Consider the following 15,427-nt stretch of genomic DNA (forward strand, 5'->3'; position numbering starts at 1 on the left):
CCACGTGTTTTTGCTGATGGGAACTTGGGTCCCCCTCGCAGTGCGGATGCAGCGAGCTGTTTGGCTGATGCAGAGCGGAGTGCACGTGCTGGGGTGTACGGTTTAACCATGTCCTGGATGTAGGAAGGGCCAGATCCATTCGCAGCATGGTACGCAAGTACCAGTGTCTTGAAGTGGATTCTAGCAGTTACTGGAAGCCAGTGAAGGGAGCGGAGGAGCGGCGTGGTGTGGGAAAACTTTGGAAGGTTGAAGACCAGACGAGCCGCTGCATTCTGAATGAGCTGCAGAGGTCGGATGGCACATGCAGGTAGACCAGCCAGGAGGGAGTTGCAGTAATCTAGGCGTGAGATGACGAGAGCCTGAACCAGAACCTACGCTGTTTTCTAGGTCAGCTGGGGACGTATCCTCCTGATGTTGTAAAGAGTGTATCTGCAGCAGCGGGTTGTAACAGCAATGTTTGCAGTGAAGGACAGTTTGTTATCTAGGGTCACACCCAGATTCCTTGCAGTCTGAGTCGGGGAAACAACAGAGGTGCCGATGTTGATTGTTAGGTCAAGAGTGGGACAATCTTTTCCCGGAAGGAAAAGCAGTTCAGTCTTGTCAAGGTTGAGCTTGAGGTAGTGAGCAGACATCCACTGAGAGATGTCTGCTAAACAAGCAGAGATGCGTGCGACGACCTGGGTCTCTGAGCGGGGAAAAAGGACAGAATTAGTTGGGTGTCGTCAGCATAGCAGTGGTATGAAAAACCATGCGGGCTAATGACTGATCCGAGCGAGTTTGTGTACAAGGAGAAGAGGAGGGGACCAAGAACAGAGCCCTGAGGGACCCCTGTAGTTATTTGACAAGGGTCGGACTCGGACCCTCTCCAAGTAACCCTGTAGGTGCGGTCTTTGAGGTATGAGGTGAGGAGGGAAAGTGCAGAGCCTGAAACTCCAAGTTCTTGGAGAGTGCGAAGGAGGATCTGATGGTTCACCGTGTCGAATGCAGCAGACAGGTCCAGAAGGATGATGACAGAGGAGAGGGAGGCTGCTTTAGCCGTGTGCTGTTCCTCAGTGACAGCAAGGAGGACAGTTTCTGTTGAGTGACCTGCCTTGAAACCAGACTGGTGCGGATCCAGAAGGTTGTTCTGATGGAGATAACAAGAGGGTGGAGAAGATTGAAAATAGTATTTTGGGATTGGAATAGGAAGATTGGATTTTATCTTGAAATAAAGTGCTTTTTGCCTGAGAGATCGAAGCAGAGAAAGAGGAGAGGAGAGCCTGATAGGTTAGGAGGTCGTCATGGTGTTTGGATTTCCACTATTTCCGCTCTGCTTCCCGAAGGATGGTTCTTTTAGCACGCAGTGCGTCATTTAGCCAGGGAGCAGGAGGGGACTGACGAGCCTGCCGAGATGTGAGAGGACAGAGAGAGTCCAGAGAGAGTAGAGAGGAGAGTTTCTGCAGCAGAGTTTGGAGGCAGGAGTTGGAACGAGTCAGAGGAAGGGAGGGCTGAGAGCACCGATGAGGCAAAGGTAGAGGGGGAGAGGGAACTGAGTTTACGGTGGACAGGTGCAGAGTTAGAAGAGATTAGTTTGTTATGTTTGGAAAGGGGTAGAGAGAATGAAATGAAGAAGTGATCGGATGTGTGGAGCGGGTTTACAGAGAGGTTAGAAGTAGTGCAGTTCCTTGAGAATATGAGATCAAGGACATTGCCAGCGTTATGAGTTGGTAGGGATGGAGACAGTGAAAAAGCAAAGGTTGTTAACAGAGATGTTAGTTCGTCTATCTTCCCTGTCTGGAGGTTGAAGGTATAGTGGTTTTAGATCAGGACCTGGTCTAATGTGGTCTAGATTTAAAAAAAGCTGCAAAATCTCCCTTGTTTGTATTTTCACAAATAGAATAAAGGTTTCACAAATCTGAAATTGTGTTATAAAGAATCTTTAGACCCTCTGGGATAATCCAGTCCAGATTTGATGAGTCAAGGTCTAGTGGTTTTAGATCAGGACCTGGTGTAATGTGGTCTAGACTTTTAAAAAGCTGCAAAATCTCCCGTGTTTGTTTTTTCACAAATAGAATAAAGGTTTCACAAATCTGAAACTGTGTTATAAAGAATTTTTAGACCCTCTGGGATAATCCAGTCCAGATTAGATGAGTCTAGGTCTAGTGGTTTCAGATCAGGACCTGGTCTAATGTGGTCTACATGTAAAAAAAAGTACTGAAATCTTCCTTTTTTGTATTTTCACAAATAGAATTAAGGTTTCACAAATCTGAAACGGTGTTATAAATAATCTTTAGACTCTCTGGGATAATACAGTCCAGATTTGATGAGTCTAGGTCTAGTGGTTTTAGATCAGGACCTGGTCTAATGTGGTCTATATTTAAAAAAAAGCATCAAAATCTCCCTTTTTATATTTTCACAAATAGAATAAAGGTTTCACAAATCTGAAACTGTGTTATAAAGAATCTTTAGACCCTCTGGGATAATCCAGTCCAGATTTGATGAGTCTATGTATAGTGGTTTTAGATCAGGACCTGGTCTAATGTGGTCAGGATGCGAAAAAAGCAATGAAATCTCCCTTGTTTGTATTTTCACAAATAGAATAAAGGTTTCACAAATCTGAAACGGTGTTATAAATAATCTTTAGACTCTCTGGGATAATCCAGTCCAAATAAATCGGCTATGCAGCGATTTAAGACGTCCAAACACGGAGGATTGTTCGCTCAATTTTGTAAATTAAATGTCCCTTAACTTTCCCCTTAACTGCCGAATCGGATGCTCTGAATCGGAAGCCAACTTCAGCGTCGTACCAGAAGGCCGGAGACCGCTAGTAGCTGGTAGCTGGACGTGACCGATACAGTAGGTTGCGCGTTGCCTATTGTAAAAGCTAAACACACTACAAAACTCAACCTAATATCCAGGAATGAAACGCTATAGAGACTGTGCTACAGTGGAATAAATAAAAGCAATATTATTTCGTGTTTTAAAGAAATAAACTCCCCTTGATTTTCGATACTTACTGTAGTCCGTTGTCAGATGAAATTAATGAAAGTGAGGTGAATGTGGGTAACGTAACGTGGCTACGTCACGTTGCCATCAAGCGCGACGTAGCGTTGCCGTGGTAACAACGGAATCTTCTTCTGGTTTATTGTTGTTATAATAAAAATGATTATTATTACTATTAAACAAAAAGCATTTAAAATACAGTCAGTAGCCATCGTCATTCCGATGTGGGGGGAGTGGTTTTCACCATCATTATCATCATTATATATTTTTTAAATGACTAATATTGGCCTACAATACCCCTTTATTGATCAAATAGGAATATAATTGTCTTTTAAATAACGTAAACTAAAGGGAACAATCTATTTGACACAGCTGAAGCTCTGGCCTTCCTTAAAAATTAACTAATTTAATAAAAATCACAGTTGTATTACAAACAATGCACTGTTTTTTGAGAAAACAAATTTGGTAAATAATGCACCATAATACATTCTGACAAAAAAAAAAAAATATTATGAATACAAATAAAATAAAACAAACCTCCCGTGAGTTACTACAAGCTATAAAGTAGATTTTAAAAACGTTTTATAGAATAAAAAGCTCACTGCAGGACGTTGTATAAATGCGTGTGTGCACCACGACAAAGGAGCCTCATTCACTTTACATTGGCGTTGTTTGCGTGGTGCCGACACATAAATGTAACAAATGTTGTGACTCCACCACGCAATGCGGTGTTAAGGAGTCGTGGTGGAGTCACGCATTCTGGTGAGATCAAATAAAAGCAATATTTGTGGCTTTCTATTGAGTAAGAACATGTTTTCATGAACCACACAGCTTCCGGTCTTCCTATAACACGTAATGCCGTGAGACTACCAATAGAAATACATGGCTTTTAAAATCGTGCTGTGCAACACGAAAAAACGGCGAAAATCGTGTTGGTGAACACGAATCAATAGATTAAAAATCGTGTTGGTGAACACGAAATGCCATGAGACTGGGTTGTTAATGATAATCATGCTAATTTCACTTACCGGGTAAATTTGTGGTAGCGCCGGGCTCGTTCTCTGTCACCTTTAGGACAGCCGCCTGACCTGGCTCTTCTTCTGTAGTGGTAATAGGGGAAAACTTCGGAAAACATTGAAATATTGTCGTCTGTTTTCGTTTCATGTTTGTTTCCTGTTTAGTGCTCCGCGAACTTCAATGGTTGACGGATCAAATTCTGATAACGTTAGTTGCATAGCAACAGGCCACAGGCGACGGAAGCCCCAGACGTCCAAAAGTATTAACACAGAAGGGGCGAAAGCGTGAAAGCGCAGTCATAAAATCATGTTGTTACGTATCATCGCTCATTCTTAAGAGGCTATACGAAAATCACTGGCATTTTCTAGTGGGTATACGTAGGCCTGTCACGATAATTAATTTTGTTGGACGATACATTTTTCTGGAAATTATTGCGATAAACGATAATATTGTCGGCACCGTTTTAAGACCATTTTAGACATAATGATAATATATAATATTAATTAAAGTACATCCTTTCAAACATAACTTTTTATTGAACATTCAACATTGCAAATGAAATGTGAAATAATATTAAAATATATAAATTATATAATAAATAAAACAAATTAATTAAATTATAATAAATTAATTAAATCAAACAACCAAAACAATAAATTAAATAGTCAGGCTGGAAAACAGAGCTCTCTCTCTCTCTCATATATATATATATATATATATATATATATATATATATATATATATATATATATATAAATAAATAAATAAATATGAGCACACATTATCTCACAAGCAAAGAAAACCTCCTTAAAACAACAGTCAAGTGTACAGTCCACTGTCAAAGACCCAGATGCCCCAACAGGCCATATCCAAATCTGTTTTTCTAAGTTTTCGAGCAAGGAACACCAACATGTTTGCATTGTCGAGCGGGGGCTCTCCATCTCCAGCTGCCGTGTTTGCTCCTAGCTGGAAAAACGGAATAGGGTGGTTGTGTTTTAGGTGGTTTAAAATGCGTGGTATTGCCTGCTTTTGTCGCTACCTTTTTTAAACCAATGCGACACACCGCCCGGCTCATTCAAGTCCATAGGTTCGCCTCGTTGATTTGGTTTGAATCCAAAATACTGCCACACCGGAGAATCGAGATGTGTAGTTAAGTTTTGTAACCAATTCCATTTCACTTTGTGTGGTTCATAAAAACATGTTCTTACTCAATATCAAGCCACGATTATTGCTTTCATTTAAAATCGTATCATTTCGGACTTTTGTTGCTGTCTGTGAGGAAAATAAATGGGGCTCATTTTTCCTTCTAATTTGTTATTCTTTTCAAAATAACACACTGTTATTTAGTCAACAATAACATACAATTATCCTTGTTTTTAGTTATTTGTTTAATTCTATAATCTCAGGCTTTTTTGCCGTCCTTCAGGAACTGAATTTCAAAATAAAAATAAACGGAAACAGATGTAGGCCTATAAGGGACATTTCGAGCATCATCGAGTTTAGGATGGCCGAAGACACTACACTACCCATAATCCCCAGCTATCGTTTAGGACTACAGTCCCCGTGATTATACTTCAAGTCGGGATTGGATGTTGGAGTGGCAGTGCGCCAAGGTTACGGAATCGAAACTGGATCGAACGCTGCCCCCCCCCAAAAAATTAGAAGTTGCCAGTATTAAACACCAATTATTAACCAATTAAAATGAACCGATTAAACATCTCTCTGAAACAGTTTAAACGCATTTCAACTGGAAGAATTGTTCGTGTCTCCTCTTCGTGTCTCGGGAAGCTGGAAGCTGTATTATTTTCAAAAAATAAATAAATATATATATATGTTTTTTTAACCATAACGGGTACTTTACACAACATTGAGTCAAACTTATCCTTGTTTTAATCCTTGTTTTATTTATGTTAAATTATTGTTGTCGGTTAATTTTCCATTTAATTTATTTTGGTTTAAGATATCATTATTTTGTATTTATTATTATCATGTTAGATGTTTAAACTTTTCTGCATTTTATAAGGCAATATATATTTTTTGTTTTTGTCCGTAGGCGACTTAGGTTATTAAAGAGTTATCGTGTCAAAATATAGGAAATGTATTAATATTTTATTGTATAATCGGTACAGGAAATTACATCATTCAGAGCACCACCTATTGGCCAAAGACGCTGCCACCGGCATTGCGATCCATCCTCTGACAAAGTAAGTTGGGTCACTAAAGTCTGATACATGTACTGCTTAGATTTAATAATTGGGGCTTTTTTTTAAGCCTTTACTTGCATGGTTCATTATACATACTGAACTGTTCTAAGTCTGAGAAATGCTTTCGCCATAATCAACAAAACAACATTAATGTGAAATTATTCTTGCGGGCGGCTAGTTAGCTAGCTCACATTCAACCTAAGCTTAAACTAGTTTAGCTACATTTATATCAGCTCATAAGTGGTGTGTGAAAAATATTTGTCTTAATTACGGCTACATACGTCGGTGTTAAAGTGTGAGTTATACGTTATCTCAATCGCTTTTGTTTTACACATGACAGTACTAATGCCGGCCGACATTTTAATATATGTTTGGGGGGGAGGGGCATAGTCCACGTCGATGTGCTTGTTACGCGTATGAAACAGGAAACATGTAAATGAACTCAGTCTGTCTAAAGTAGTTAAACCGTCACAATGTGCATTTAAAAAAACTAGTTTCACTACATAATTCACTTTTTCTGTTCTCTCCTGCAGCTCCTGTACCCACACCACAAACCCATACACTGATCTACACCATCATAAAACCAACGGCACTTTTAAGAGCCAAACTCAACCTATCTCCCTATCTCCCTATCTAGCTCTCTTATATCTATCATCTATTTCTTTATTCACCCTTCTATCTATGCTGTGTACTTCTCTACTTTCCTGTGTTTGTCAGTCTGTCTGTTTTTTTGTAATCCCGTGTTAATCATGCCAGGTGGGTCTACAAAAAAGACATGTCCCTTCTGAAGGATTATTTGAATTATTTGAAGGATTAAAGTAACGTGTTATGGCAGGAAAGTTCAATCTGGTATATTCCTTTTAATGTCACCTTATAATATATTCATGTGTGTTAAATTAGAAGGGACAAAGTATCTTTTCCCTCCCCCAATATATTGGGGTGAAGTCCTTGTGTTTAGAGAGAGAGGTGAGCAGGGGACACCCTTATTTGGAGATAGTGCCAAGACGCTGGAATGTTTCCCTCGTAAAAGAAGGGTGTGCGTTACACATGCTTGGAGCAAATGTGTGTGTGTTTTCATTGCAGTAAATATATGTGCTACATGATTACTGGTCAACTATACCTCTGTTCTTATTCTTTCATGTGTGGGTACTAAATGGCTACAAACATTGTGGAGAAATTAGCTTAAACATCTTTTATTACTCTATATGAAATGGAAGCAGTTTTTTATGACAGGGACGAGAGAGTTGGGGGAGGGGACACATTCCGAAGAGTTTCAGCATGTCAATTATCAGGGAAATCGACTTGTTTTCAATAGATATGTGTGGTTGGTTACTTTGTATTAATAATAACAGTATGTGTAAAGGAAGCTGGAAATATGCAATGTGAAACCTTTTATTTGAAGTAAAGATGTGAACAATAGCTCAAACAAATGGAAGGGCTGTAGGACTAATGAGTGTGTTCTCTGTATTAGGCCTGTGTGAAGTTTGACTATTTGAAAAGCATCTCTAATACTGCTTAAGAGCATAGGTAATGTGTTCCTCGTTATTATTGATATGAAAGTAATTAACATGTATTACGTATATTTAGCCAACTTTAACAACTATATCTTAAAACATACTTTTAACTTGTGTGTGGCAGCCTGAGGCGGGAAGATGGACACAGGGACAAAGGGCCATAAAGGGGATGTGTGTGTGCTGGCTACAAGATGTGAAATAAGATAGGGAAAACTTGTTGTTGAGAGCAAGTTCGTACCAGACACCAAGAGGTGTCTGGTCTTCGTCAAACTGAATGAGACTTTTTGTTTCCGGGTTTCTTCTGCTGTGTCGCACTGATTGGGTACGACAGGCCATGTGTTGGTCTCTGCCAATAAGATGACCTCGGGGGGAAAGCCCGCACACACCTCCTCCTGTGTTTTATTATGAAAGCCTGTGTTTTACTTTGGTTCGCGCTCTTGTTTTTCACCGGCCGTTCCTGAGACCTTTCTCACACGGTGGTAGAACCTGAGCCCGGAGTACTCTGCAGAGTGCTTCGTGATTCCTTTGTATTTGTATTGTTACCTTGTATCATTAAAACAAGATTATTGTTTCACTTGCATTCTGGTGTTTCTTAATCCCTTCCTTTTTTACGAATTTACCCAGCTTATCAAACGACACGCGGAGACGAGGTTGGTTTTCAACATCCTCGAAATCTCCAACAGTGGTGACCCGACGTGTCTGAGTGGGGTGTTTTCGGGGAAGAGACCACCAGCAGCAAGCGGACGGAATAGTCCAGGGCTAAACATCTCGGCCTCTTCTGACAACTACAAACAGAGCTCTGTACAATAGGCTACCAGGTGAGCAGACACGATTTAATTCGAAACCTGTGATTTGACCATATTCCAAATTTTAGGGTTGTCAGACGAAGTTTACAGTGTTTTTATAGTAACAGTACAGATACATATTTTAGATAGGTAGGAAAGTTATATAACATAAAAGTGAATCAACGAGGTATGTAAGACGAAGGTGAAAGGCCCCGTACTTTTTTCAGAAAGGAGACGGCTGAAGACTCGTTGTGGGACGTCCAGTGACCGTTTTCAGACGGCATCCAGGAGACGAATCTGAATAACAATTCTTAGGTTCATAGGAATCGAAGTTGAGTTATAAGTAAAATCCAAAGGAGAGTAACGCAACCTTCGAAAACCAATTTTGAAGTGACCGGACCTCATTAATCCTTTGTTCTGTGGGGGTTGAATCTATAAAGCCAAGCGTCACATCGTTGAAAGACGGTGTTGAAGCGCGCTGAGAGGCTTGCTAAACTTGTTGGAATAAACATCGGACAATAAAAGCTGAATAGACTGTACGGGGAAAACTATTTCTGTGAATATTTACTGGTACCAAAGACAGTAAGTCAGATCAATAGATATGAAGTCTGTGAATATTGACTGGTAACAGAAACAGCCTAAGTCAGATGAATAGCTCTATACGAAGTCATAATGAAGGGAGAATTTTAACGAGAGGAGCGTGAGTTAAGAGCTTACGAGGACAGTGGGTTCAAGCAGAAAAAATTGAATAAAAGGATAGCAGAAGTGCTAATTGTTGAAAGAAGCCCCCCTTTTCCTATAGAGGCTGAGAGCTACAGCGGGGGAGAGAGAAGGGGGTGTCAATATTTGTCTGTGAGAGTTCCCCCCACCCTTTTTCCTCTCGAGAGCAGCAGCGGCCCGGAGGGTGTCTGCTTGCTTTTGTCTCTAGTGATCTGAAGTTGGACTGAAATACATAGAAAATGAACAGATCAAGGTGTGATTTGAAGTGGTAGATATATTGAAATTAATAAACAATGATTTGCTGTTATTTAAATATAGTCTTTGACAACTGATTGATACCGTTGCATTGCGTTGTGAATTTCATGGTATTTGTCTTTCTTCAAGGAAAATTATGTTACATACAGTAACCTTAGGGGAAAGTAAAAAGAGATTTACTGAGAATATGAAGTACATTAAAGTTAAGGTTTTATTCAAATTAAATATGATAGGTGGATTTTTCCATCTAGAATACGACATGGAAAGAGGAACATTTGTTAGACATCAAATAACGAACTCATTGGAAGAAATATATACAGGACTGTCTCAGAAAATTAGAATATTGTGATAAAGTTCTTTATTTTCTGTAATGCAATTAAAAAAACAAAAATGTCATACATTCTGGATTCATTACAAATCAACTGAAATATTGCAAGCCTTTTATTATTTTAATATTGCTGATTATGGCATACAGCTTAAGAAAACTCAAATATCCTATCTCTAAATATTAGAATATCATGAAAAAGTATACTAGTAGGGTGTTCAACGAATCACTTGAATCGTCTAATTAATTCGAAACACCTGCAAGGGTTTCCTGAGCCTTGAAAAACACTCAGCTTGGTTCAGTAAACTAAATCACAAGTATGGGGAAGACTGCTGATCTGACTGCTGTCCAGAGGACCGTCATTGACACCCTCCATCAGGAGGGTAAGACACAAAAAGAAATTTCTCAAAGAGCAAGCTGTTCACAGAGTGCAGTTTCAAAGCACATCCACAAAAAGTCTGTTGGAAGGGGGAAATGTGGCAGGAAACGCTGCACAACCAAGAGAGATGACCGCAGCCTTAACAGCATTGTGAAGAAGAGTCGCTTCCAGAATTTGGGGGAGCTTCAAAGACAGTGGACTGAAGCTGGAGTCCAGGTATCAAAAGTCACTGTTCACAGACGTGTCCGGGAAATGGGCTACAATAGCCGTATTCCCATGGTCAAGCCACTTCTGAACTCAAGACAACGGAAGAGGCGTCTGACTTGGGCTAAGGAAAAGAAGCACTGGACAGTTGCACAGTGGTCAAAAGTCCTCTTTTCAGACGAAAGCAAGTTTTGTATTTCATTTGGAAGTCAAGGCGCCAGAGTCTGGAGAAAGGCTGGAGAGGAGCAAAATCCAAGTTGCTTGAAATCCAGTGTGAAGTTCCCACAGTCAGCGATGGTTTGGGGAGCCATGTCAGCTGCTGGTGTTGGTCCACTGTGTTTCATCAAGCCCAGAGTAAATGCAACTGTGTACCAAGAGATTTTAGAGCACTACATGCTTCCGTCTGCTGAAAAGCTCTATGGAGATGAGGAATTCATTTTCCAGCATGATCTGGCACCTGCCCACAGTGCCAAAACCACCAGTAACTGGTGTACTGACCATGGCATTACTGTCCTCGATTGGCCTGCAAATTCCCCTGACCTGAACCCCATAGAGAATATGTGGGGTATTGTGAAGAAGAAGCTGAAAGACACCAGACCCAACAATGCTAATGAGCTAAAGGCCGCTATTGAAGCATCCTGGGCATCCATAACACCTCAGCAATGCCACGCCGCATTGATGCAGTAATCCTTGCAAAAGGATTCCCAACCAAGTACTGAGTGCATTAATGGACATTTTCAAATGTTTGATTGTGTTTTGCTGTTATAAATCTTTTTTTTTTACTTGGTCTGAGGAACTATTCTAATTTTTTGAGATAGGATTTTTGAGTTTTCTTAAGCTGTATGCCATAATCAGCAATATTAAAATAATAAAAGGCTTGCAATATTTCAGTGGATTTGTAATGAATCCAGAATGTATGACATTTTTGTTTTTTTAATTGCATTACAGAAAATAAAGAACTTTATCACAATATTCTAATTTTCTGAGACAGTCCTGTATATTGTGAGGTTATTTAGGAGTTGTTATCATATACAGTTACTCTCAGTTGATGGTTGTTTAAAGTAGATAGGAAACGGAAAACGTAAACGATTCACCACAATGGTGTTTTTTAGTTTATGAAGAAGAAGTAGACAGTAAAAATAAGGTTTTTGTAAATGTGTCAGTCAGAGGGAATCTGTTCATGTTTAAGCATGACAGAGGTCCTGCACGAGGTTTTGCTCCAGCCATCTCACAGTTTCACAAAGGGGTGATTTGTGAGGGGCTGGAGCGGAGGCAGCTGCAGGGCGCAGTGAGACAGAAAGACAGGAGAAATGAGACGGTTTGAAGAAGTATAGAGAGAGTACAGGTTATATAGAGTTACTACTATTCTGGAAAATGTCATATTGTCTTGTGAGTAACATGAAATAAGAATATATTTACTAGATATAAGAACAACAGGCTTATCTAGGTTAACAGAAAATTGCTATTAACCAGTTTCAGCTGCAACTATCCTATCTTTGTTCTAAAGAGAACGTACGTTGCATTTACAATTAATATTAAGAAATGTTCACAATTGATACCATTAAAGACCGTTTGGGGTTAATAGGACGAGTTTGTCATAAACATTCGTGCTTAGATGGAATAAAAGTGTTGAGAGATGTTCTCAAAAATGGGAGTTTTCACAATGCTTTTAGTTTTTATTGAAACAATTAAGTAATAAGGACAGAAAAATGTTCCGTGATGATTTATTTAGGTTTCAGCTTTAGTAATAATGAAGATTACATTTTGTAATAATTCCTTTAAGTGTTCCAAAATATATTCATTAACTGTAGTCAGATTACTTGTTTTAAATATATAGCGCTGGATACAGTTAGTCTTGTATTCTGTTACAAATCTAACCATGCTTGTAACACACAACTTAGATAAACAATTTGAAAAGAATAGAATAAGCAAGAAGATTAAAGATGAATCTATAGTGGTTCAGAAAAGTTTTTTGTTCTGCCTATTAACTGAGAACTGAAGTAATGAAGAATAGGAAGACTGTTACCATTAATGGGTTTGACATTCACATGTTTCAGCATTCCTGACCATATAGACACTCAGCTGTTTTATTTTGTCACCCGCTGGGGGAGAGATTTACATTGAGTTTTTCTCAGTAGCTGATTTGCTGTGATTACAGCAGCATTGGATAGTTGTGCGCCACCTTTGGGTTGTACTCTGAATCAGGGTGTTGGTGAAAAGTTGCTCATCGCAAACAGAAGAACTGTGCAAAGAACACATCTCAGAGGAGGATTTCACAGTTTGCTTGTGCCTCGTTGTCAAGGCAACAGTGGTGTGAAGAGGTACTGCAGTTTTGGGGGATTTCTGCGGCACAGAGGACAACGTGTGTCTGCTGATTGTATCACATTGATCCAGAGGTCCCTTCCCCCTCAGGACATCACAATGCCAGAGAGAGTTTCCTTGGAGCCCACTGACCAGGGCCGGTTCTAGCTTTTTGGGGGCCCTGCCACTGACTACAGCTGAAGAGGACAATGAATCATTGACTGTTCTCAATATGACAAGATCTTGAGACAGGCTGGTCTCTGTCTGTTCAGACTCTGAAGAAATCATGCAATGATTTTACAGCATAACTGTGCAAGAGTTTATCAGAAGGTGGTGTAGAACGATATGCTTAGTGTTTAGGAAGGGAGGCTGATTGTTTAATGATGGTCTGGAATGCTGAAAAGGTTCAAGTTTAATATCCTTGTTTGTCAAACAAGACATCTGATTATTATGTCACACATGATAATCTTGACATAGTGACTAGCTATGGGTAAACGTGTGGACGTTATACCATTATTATCATGAACTAAAAATAAATAGGGAAATAGTATCTGGTTAAAGATGAATGGATTTCATATCCTAGAGAGGATTAGTTATATTGTGAATACTTCACAAGGTATTTAATAATGTATTTTGAAGAACACATCACAAGAACACAAGTCCAGTTTTGTTTTGTTTCTAGATTACATTTTCCATTACCAAAACTGTTCAGCTTAGGTCTAGCTTTAGACTTTGATAGTAAAATAGTATTTAGGCTTATTTTTGTATATCTGACATTTTTTAAATATGTTGGCTATTCACTAGATAGAAAGATGGCATTACTCTCTATTTGTTAAGAACATTTCTGAAGATTAAATATTTGTTTTATTCCTAATATTCCTATTTAGGATGTAATTTGAGAGTAACAAGGCTGATGCTGAAATTGGAAAATATGTTAGTGGTTTGCATGATGTAAACAAAAAAAAAAAAGGTTTTGTGTGTTCAACCTCCAGTTAGATCTGAAACAGTATGTTCACTTCTAAGGGTAAACAAATTGATAAAATGAATTATTATTATTATTATTGATTAATTTGGAATATTAATTCAAAAGGCCGTTTTCTGCAGGTTCACTTAAGAATGCCGTGCATGAACATTTGTCAGAACATTTGTTATTGTGTTTCCTAGGGGTGGTATATTAATAAAGTGTATTGATCATTTGTTTGTTAAACATCTGAAGAAAATGGTGCTGCGAACACGAGAAAAACTTTGTTGCATTGGTTGACATCAACACAATGATGTCACTAGTACAACTCCAGCTAGTAGAATATTAAAGTCTCTGCAGAGCACGACACATGGCCAATGAAACTGAGACCAAATGACCTTTGACCCTGACTGACAGTGTGACTTGAGAAAAGCACTATCAATGACAGACTCTGGGGCTGACCGAACTTGACTTTACTACCTGACAGTGTGGGTGTGAATGAATTTCTGCATGTGATCAGTGCAACTGCTTGATTCTAAAACAATAACTAACCGAGCATGTCTTTGGACTAACATATTATTTTGGAGCTCCAAGGGAAACATAGGTTTCCTAAAAATTCTGCAAAAGGGGGTTAACCACATGTGACCCGTTTCTAATTCCCACAGGAGTTGGCGGTTTGCAAATGTAAAACTCAAACTAAAATCTAAAGATTCTGTTTCTTTTAAGACTGCCAGCTGGAAATGAACACTTATTTTCCCTGGAGTGTTTACTGTGAAAAATGATGGATGTACTTTTGTGATTGATGTTTGGTATTTTCTTATAACCACTGGTTACCTGAAGGTTTTCTTCCCATACAGCAGTTTGTTACACATGTGTACATGTGTAAAAAGGGGGAGTGTGGGATTTTTTCATTTAGGGACTGGAAGAAACCTGCCGCCCCAACTCAGATGTTCAATCTGACCATTGATTGACAGTTTTAGATTTAACCTGCTCCATATCTGGGGATAAGATAATGTTTGATTAATGTTGACATGTTTCTAATATTGATTGAGTTATAACAGTTAACACAGATGCAGAATCAGTGGCCAAGGGGCTACTGAGAGAGGTAATTCCAGAATGAGAATGAGAAGGTGAACTGTGATAATGAAAACAATTTTGTAATATTTCAACAGGTATTAAAGTAACTGAGGTTTGAAATGTAGAAAGAACATATTACAGCTAAGTTAAAACATAGTAATGTAATGAGATAGAATTTAATTTAGACAACATCTTGTAACTAGCCTGGTAAAGAAGTAAAAGCCATAGACTGTTTAGATCATTATGGGGATGTACATTTAATTTAAAGTCATAATTAAAAGACATTTGATGACAGTATGTTGGATTTCTGTATTCATTTTTCAGCTTGATAATATCCAAGCAGTGACAGGTAGAAGCAGTCTCGCCTGGAAATTATTCACTTTGTCAGTATCATGATTTTAGTTGTTTTTAATCCATAACATTAGTTTGTTCCATTACCAGAGACATTAGCAGTTAATAGGATCTCAAGGATTTCATTTATAATAACACAGATGCTTGTCAGGAATTCAGAGCTATTGAGATATGTTATTTAGTTCACCTGAAGATGTTGGGGTTTATTTTGTTGACACAGGCCAAGTATTAGAATTCTGAAGCGGCCTACCAGTGGTGGGTCAAACACCTGAGGGCCCAGAAGCACTGAGCGTAGACTTGAGGGGTGGGTATCAGATTTCTCCACACAGGTTGCTGACGCCAAAAGGGGGAC

The sequence above is a fragment of the Notothenia rossii genome (assembly GCF_949606895.1).
Source record: "Notothenia rossii genome assembly, chromosome: 6".
NCBI lineage: Eukaryota > Metazoa > Chordata > Actinopteri > Perciformes > Nototheniidae > Notothenia > Notothenia rossii.